This window comes from Nothoprocta perdicaria, unplaced genomic scaffold, assembly GCF_003342845.1.
Source record: "Nothoprocta perdicaria isolate Ctin4 unplaced genomic scaffold, notPer1 scaffold_101, whole genome shotgun sequence".
Classification (NCBI taxonomy): Eukaryota; Metazoa; Chordata; class Aves; order Tinamiformes; family Tinamidae; genus Nothoprocta; species Nothoprocta perdicaria.
The window spans coordinates 874,108-882,388 of NW_020454106.1; positions in this window are offsets into that span (position 1 = coordinate 874,108).

Consider the following 8,281-nt stretch of genomic DNA (forward strand, 5'->3'; position numbering starts at 1 on the left):
TTTTTTTTTTTTTTTCCTCCACCACCCTCCCCTATCCCTGCCGCCCTCCTTCCCCACCTTCAGCGTCTCCGGCCACGCAAGAAGTCCGCGGTCCCTTCGCAGGAGATAACCAAAAAAAAAAAAAAAAAAAGGGGGAAAAAAAAGAAAAAACACAAGTTTTAGCTCCCGCCTTGAATCAGCTTCTCCCAGCGGGCTCCATCCGTCGGCGGCTCCCCCCCCTCCCGCCCCCCACCTCGAGTGGGGCTGGGCTGCTTAAAAACCTCGGCCAGTCTCCTCCCCTCCTCCTGCCCTATCCCTTCCCCCCCCCCCTTTTTTTTTCCAACCCCCCCCTCTGTCCAACAGCACCTCCCGGGGAGGCGGAAAGGGGGGAGATGCTGCTGGGGATGCAGGGGCTGGGAGCGCAGCTCGGGACGAGGGAGATAAGGAGGTTAGAGCAGGGCTGGAGGGGCGGGGAGGTGTCGGGCCTTTTTTTGGGGGAAGGAGGGGAAGGTCGGCGAAGGTGCGAGACACCGAGGCTCTGTTCGCCTCGGGCCCCCGAGCCAAACCTTTGTCCCGCAGGTAGGGCCGGTCCTTTAAGTTGCTAATGGGCCCCGAGGTCGCCTTTTGATCTGGGCGGGCGTCGGGGCCGCTTCGGAGGCGACCCGGAGTCTGAAGCTGCGGGCTGGCGGGGGGGCGGTTTGGAAAGGAGAAAGGGGAGAAATTAAATTAAGCGCACAATGAGAGGGGAGGAGGAGGAGGAAGGCCCGGCCCCGCACACGCCTCACGCGTGTCGACACGCGGAGGGGAGATCGCAGCCCTGCTGAAGGCAGAGCGTGTCAGGAGCAAAACATCCCCTCGGGTTTTTCCCCCGTCCTGGGTGTTTTTTTAACAGCCCTTGATGTCACGGTGCGGATAATAAACTTGGAAAGGGTGAACGTGCCGTGGGCTGGGGAAGCGGGCAGGGTTTCTGCAGCACTGGGTGCCCGCGATGGTGCTTCTCGGGCTCCTGCTCTGGGCTCCTGCGGTGGTGTCAGCTCCAGGCCTCGGTTTGGAGGTGTTTGGGACTTTTTAAAGCATTTTGCAGCCCACTGCGGCCTGCGAGACGAGGAGACCCCTGAAAATGCTTGTTGGGAGGTCTGGGAGGGAAATATCCCACCCGGGGAAGGATAAAATAATCCAAAGTGCTGTTTTCTCTGTAAATCCTTGGGAGATCYTAGAAAACAGCCTCAGATATGGGAGAAGTTGGACACGGCCGGGGRAATTACAACCGGCAAAATAACTCCCGGGACCGATTTTGATTTGACCAGCAGATTCCCCAGGCCGGGCTGAATTTAGCAGCCGCAGAGATAAGGGACAGATAAGGGTTGATCCCCAGAGGGGGCAGCGGGAGCCCGGCAGGCGGCCCAGGGAAGGGGGAAGCCGGAGGCAGAGTCCCGGATCCATGGGATAAGGGTGGGAAGGGGCCGAGAAGCAGAAGGGGGGTGCGGGGATACCTGCTCCCCGCACCGGGAAGCCCCAGGGATTCGGGAAGGCACCGGCGTGCGTGGACAGCCCAGGACGGAGCCTTCCCATGAGATTCTCCCAAAAGGAGCGGGTGGAAAGAGAGGAGGGTGAGTGGATTCTGTCCTCCTGTCGGTGAGCACCCTAAAAATCGCAGTTATACGTACATATATATATGTATGATATATATTTACATATGTATATATATGTTAAAGGTTAGGATATAAAAGGATTATATATATATATAAAAGAATATATAAAAGGATAGGATATGTAGGATTTCCCTATAAAGGGAAATCGACACAGTTTTTAGGACAGGAAATACACATATATATATATATGTATAGAAAAGGCTCTAAACGGAAATGGAGGCAGTTTTCAAGACGGGGCAACTTTCGGGAAGGGGCTCACTGGGGGCCCCGGGCGGGAGGAGAGCGGCAGGGAAGCGCTACCCACCTTGGGTGCTGGGGGAGACAGGGGGGGACAGCCCTGGGCTCCCTCCTGCTCCTGCTCCGTGCAGGGGGGAGCGCAGGGGGCAACGGGGCTCCCCCCTGCAGCTCCCCGGTGCGACCAGGCTCCCCAGTCCCACTCGCTGACTGGTTTGCCCACGTCACGTGGAAGTGGGCGGCGGTGGGACGAGAAGCGACGGGGGGGGCGACACGCAAACACACGCGCTAGTGTCTGTTGCACCGTCAGCCGGGCGCCGGGTTTCATTTTCAGGCAGGAAAATAATAATAATGGGTAATTAAATAAATTAATGAGTAGAATTAAGGCAGCATGCGGTGCGCGGGCACGCGGCCACGCTGCAGGCAAAGTCCAGCCGAGCGACCCTGCTCCGCACCTCTTCCGCGCACAACTGAAGGGACACCCGTGCCCATGCAAATTAAAGAAAATAAAATGAAAAACAGAAAAGGTGTTTGGGGTGTTTTCAGCAGGGGACCAGCCGCTGCCTTTTGGAACCCGCCCCCCTTTCCTGGGGAGATGGCAAAATCTGCAAATCCAGGAGAGATCCCAGCCGCTCCCTCTCTCCTTTGGACCCACCTTTTTAGGGGTGCTGCTTCTCACCTCCCGAGGAAGGCACCCATGTCTTGGCCTTTATCACACGGTCCAAAAGGCCACKGGGTCTAAAGGTTCATAGAGTCATGCAGAAAGAGACCCCGCTTTGCAGGGACCAGTACCTCGCTGCTGGGGGGTCCTTGACGGGTCCCCTACTGGGACAAAGCCCCCCAGCTTCAATGTGTCTCTGCCCCCAAATTCCCCTTTCCCCTTCTCCCAGGTTGGGGGTCACATTTCGCTCCGGGGTGACTTCAAATTCTCCTTCTCTGAGGATTTGCGAAGCCGGGGAGATTCCCAAGGACCTGTCCTGCAGCCTCCCTTTTACCCACCCCCCAGGATTAATGCTCATTAATAGCGCTAATGATAAGGTTAATAACGTTAACTCTCCCCTTCTCCTCGGGCTTGGGCACGTCCTGGATCTTACCCATCCCTCGGGTTTGCTCCAGGGTGCCCGGAGATCTGGGGGTTCGACCTGGATTAGAGAGGGAAGGCGCGGGACGGGGACAAGGAAGAGTGGCTGCAGCGGGTTTCCAGCTCCGAAAGGAAAATCCCCAAGGAAATTAGAAATATCTGGACGACGGTGTTATTTTTTTCTTTTCTTTTTCACACCGTTTAAAGTAAGCGGCAAAAGGGAAAATACAATAATAGTAATAGTAATAGTAATAGTAATTATAATAATAGATTTATTGAGGGAGAATGAGCCTGAGTTCGGCGCTGCAGCTGCTCAGTGGGAGCCGTTTCTCGTAAGGACACGGGCTTGTCCCGTCCTCGTCCCCCGCAGCCTTTTCCCCCTTTCCAGCTGATATTTCGGGAGCACCCAGGGATAAGTAGCGAGTTTGTAAGCGGAAGCCCCAGTCAAAGGGATCCTGACCTTGCTGGTGCTTAAATAAATAAATAAATAAATAAATAAATAAAAATACTCAAAATAAATCAGGGCAACTATACTGTAGGCATGTATGTAGCTATAGCTATAATATGCAGCTACTGGCACGAGCGTGCACATTTAGGCACGGGTACACATATGGGCACATAAATAATATAACTCCCATATATAAATATAAGCAATGGSAGAACTGTATGTGTGGTATCTGTACTTTAAACACACGTTGTGCGTAATCTGAATGTAATTGCATTACAGGTACGTAAATAGTTATTAATATACAAATATAAATATTGCCTGTAGACAGGATATAACGCATAGTAGACATATATATGCATATTATGTATATGCATATATGTTTATATGTGCCCTATATATAAATATRCAGTGTAATTTGTAACGCTTTATGTGTGCTATAAATACACATGTTAATACAGGGCTATCGACATGCAGGGAAGGAAGAAAGAGTTAAAGAAATCGTTGTCTTTTCTTTTTCTTTCTTCTTCCTTTTATTTTTTTTCCAGCAGCTGTGTATCCAGATGCGCCACATTTCCAGAGGACAAACATATTGTTCCTCGCTTCTTTCAAAAAACTCTGGCCATTCTTTTCTCTGCCAAATAACTTAGTTTTTTTTTTTTTTTTTTTCAGAAGTTTGTTGAATTGCGACCGAAAATCAGCGCTTTCTCAAAAATAAAAAGCAGGGAAAATTCAAACATTTAATTAAATCCGTTTTCAAAAAGCCCACGCAGCCTCTGTCTTCGCTGTCGTTACCAGGAGAAAATTTCAAGGACTTGCCTTGATCGCGCAGCTTCTTTTTTGGCGGCCGCGAGGATTCCAGGAATAATCACCAAATTCCCGCGGCAGGTTTGGTGGCCGGGGGCCGAATCCAGTCGCTTTCGGCGGGGAAATGCGGCTCCCGACGGCAAACCCGGGCCRTGGAGCCCGGACAAGAGCCCCGCCGTGGTGCGGATTGACAGACGGGAGGGAACCGATGTATTTCGGACACGTTTCTTTTTGTTGGTGGTGCTTTTTTATCTTTATTTCGTGCGGGAAAAAAAAAAGCAGAAAATGAAACAGAGTTCAGCAGGGAGATAACAATACCGTCTCAAAAACAAACAAATAAAAAATCCAAATCAAAACCAAAAAAAAATAAAAGAAACCAATACTTTCCGCTTGGAGAATCTCTTTCCCGCGATTCCCAAATGTGCTTTCCTGAAACTCAAACTGGCCAACGAAATCAAGTTTAATATCGCACTGTGAAACAAATTTCATCCTTTCCGCTCTGCTTTCCAGTTCTCCCTCGCCCCGCACCACTAGGAAGAAAATAAATCGATACGATGCTTTTTATTCATTTATTTATGTTTATCGTGCATCGAAATTAGTTACTAAATTGATTTAGGGTTAAATTTAGAAGAAGGTGCGCCCGCGAGTGGCAGGGAATAAGAAAACAAATCTGAGGAACTGGRGGTGGAAGAAAAGCCATAGAAATAAGCATATTTACATGTTTCTCCACAAAACTGTACTGAGAATCTGAGAATTGAAAGAAAACAACAGAAAAGGAAAGAAAGAAAAGGAAAGGAAAAGGGAAAAAAAGAGAGAGAAAAAACGATAAAATACATTGTCAAGGAAAGTGTTACTTTAGCAAAGAGAAAATGATAAAATCGGTTTCTGCGTGCGGCTCGTGTGAGGTTTCGCTGTGGTTTCGTCGTGGAGGCTCCGTGTGCATCCCCACGCGTGGAGCCTGCAAAGATGGGGCTGCTTCCAGGCGGGGGATATACATCTATAGGGGATAAGGATTATTGGAGTCGATTATCATCATTGTTAGGGCTTATTATTATTTCGGATCAGAGAGGTTTGCGTCGAAACTCGCTTGGGAACCAAGGGGTCTCGAGGGCAGTCAAGGGCAAGCTCGAAAGCCCGAAAGCTGCTCGAAGGTGTTTTTTTTGCTATTGCTCTTGCTATTATTCTCTTTAACCGTCAGGATCGCCTGTTTTCAGCCCAAAAAGCGCCTCCGCCGCCGCCGGGCCCGGCCGCCCCATGGGGTCCGGCGGGAGCCGCGATGGGGGCGGCCGCACCTCGGGCCGCCCCGGACCGGGGGGAGGCGCCCGGCGAGCCCGGGAGATGTCTCGGGGAGGCACCGGCCGCCCCCGCCCCGGCTCCTCAGCTCGGCGGCTGCGCGGGGCGAACCCGCCTCCCGGCCCTTCCCTTCCTTTCCTTTCCCTTCGCTTTATTTATTTATTTATTTATTTATTTATTTATTTATTTATTTATTTATTTATTATGGATAAGGACCATAAGAATCTGACCCTCCTTGGGATCAGGGAGGGCAAAATGCCCTATTTCATCCCCCTACCCCCTTGCAGTCCTCACCATATCAATCCCTGGCACCCAGGGCTCTTCTTGCAGCCCTGCCCACACACACGTGTTTACCACCTCATTACGGTGCACGCGTGGCCGTGGCCGCCCTACACCTCGGGGTAAACGGAGAGGGACGAGGGGAAAACACCCCAAAATCCCCCAGCCAACGGAGGGACAGCGTGGGCAGGAAGGTGCCATAGCTGGAGGGGGCCCTGGTTTAGTGCAAGAGCTACCCCCCCAACACGCACTTATCAGGGTCTCTTGTCACACCTTCAGAGACACTTTCCTAAACAAACGTCACGACTGTTTACACGCCCACAGCGCTCTTAAAACGTTCCCCATCTCCCCAATCTGTCCCCTCCTCTACACCCCCCGTGAAGTACAAGCGCTTTAGATGCCCAAGGGGCATCATGGTTGAGAAGAATATATTTTAATCCATTTTTTTTCCGATACCCGTTGTCCTCAAATGTTGTGTTTTTGCATTTCCCCAAAGCGCAACAAATACAGACGGCTTCCTCGGAGGGCAAAGCAGTGAGTGCTGAGCAGAGGATGAGKGTGGAGCAGCATTTCGTGCTCTGAAGCAGCAGGAGGGAAGAGGGGTTAAGGACGGGAGGGACAGAGCCTGAATGATTCAGGGAGAATGTAGATCAGGAATTCACTCAGAGCGACGGCTTTTCCAGCGGATGCGTATTCCCAGGGAGAGAATACGCAGGAGCTGCAGGATGGAATCGGGAGAGGAGCTGGGCCTGCAGGATGGGGATGAGTGTGTCGGGATGACCGTGCAGGGACTCTGTGCTGCGCCTGTCCCAGAGAGGGACTTTTCTGTCCTTTTCTATGGTCAAAACCAAGTGAAGAGCGTCCTGGAGTCTCTGGGCTCCGTATTTCAGGGCCCGGCTCCGTCTCGCCTGCACTTTCCTCGGTCTGTCCAAGCTGGGGGGAGCTGCAAAAGGCGACAGGGAGCGGGTCCCTCCCGGGGGCGAGGGGGACCCCGCCGGGCCCKGGTTATGAATGAAGCTCCCGGGAACCAGCGGGGCAGCGTCACGGGAGGGTGGGGGATCCCCTGGGTCACAGTGCAGGGGTGGGGGGGACGGCCAGATCCCCCTGTGTGGGGCTGACCCGGGGGTCCCGACGGGGTTCCCCAGGACGGTGGCGCCCGCAGCCGCCACTCGCTCTCACTGTCAAATGATTTCGAATCATCACTACAATTAAAATGTATACAAAATATAGACAGTAAKGAAGTATTGAGTAAACGGGAAACATCACTTTTTTTTCAGCTTTTAGAAAGCAGTTAAGTGGTTCACAGTTCAGGCTTATAGCACCACTATTGATGTGAGATGGTGGTGCAATGTATAGGTAATAAAAATAATAGTAATAACAATAATGGTAATTAAAAAAACACTTCTCATGATGGAGAGTCTAGAATAACCTTCTAGTTCAAGGACTAGAGCTGCTGGGGAATGTGCAGGGTAGAGTGGCAGTAGTGCAAAGTCTTACAAAATATATAATATATACATTTTTTTCCAAATATCTTTCTAGCTATTTCTGTCTACTTGACTAGTGTTTAAGTCTGTCTACCAGCCTGTGGGGATGTTTTTTATAGCTGCAGGCTTGTGGCACTGCCTCTACTTTTGGGCCCACGGGGCTACCTGTACCCCCTAACTCACAGGACTGCCCTCCCCTCAACCTACGAGGCTGCCTGCACCCCAACTTTGAGACTGTGCACACTTGGCATCTACAGACAGATCTATGGGCCTGCAAACCCATGCCGAGGCGGACAGCACCTATGGGTCTACCCAAACATATGGGGCTACCTCCAGTCCATCTCCAGGGCTGTCTGCACTCCAACCCGTGCACCAGGCACCTCTGGGGCTGTCGGGTGCCCGTGTCCCGATGTCTCCGGGCCGGGCGGCGGTGCCGTCGGCTGTCGCGCTGTCAGGGCAGCCCCTACGGATGAGGTGCGGGCTGACGGCCGCTCCGCTCCAGACTCCCCGGCGCTGGGGTCAGCGCCCCGGGCCGCCCCGTCGCCGGGAAGGGCCGGGCCCGCCGGGGCTTCCCCCGGCACCGGGGCCAGCCCGGGGCTCCGTCGGGGGAGCCGCGCTCCGCAGCTGCCAGAAACGGCCAAACCTCGCCCAAACCCGCCGTTCTGCAGCTGGGGACAGGGTCCCAGGGGATGCTTCAGAATTCATTTCCTTCTGGGACAAACAACCGTCTTTTTGCAAGGGCAAATTTTGGAATTGAAAGGATTTGAAACAACCAACCTATTCTGCTAAACATTCCTCTTTTTCTTTTTTTTTTTTCTCTCTTCATTTTTCTTTCTCTTCCTTTTTCTTTCCCCTTTTCTCTTCTTTTTCCTTTTCTCTTCCTTTTTCTTTTTCTCTTTTTACTTTTTCTCTCTTTTTTCTTTTTTTTTTCTTTTTCCTTTTCTCTTCCTTTTTCTCTTCCTTTTTTCCTTTTCCCTCTTTTTTCCTTTTCTTTTTTTCTTTTTCCCTCCTTTTTCTTTTCTTTTTT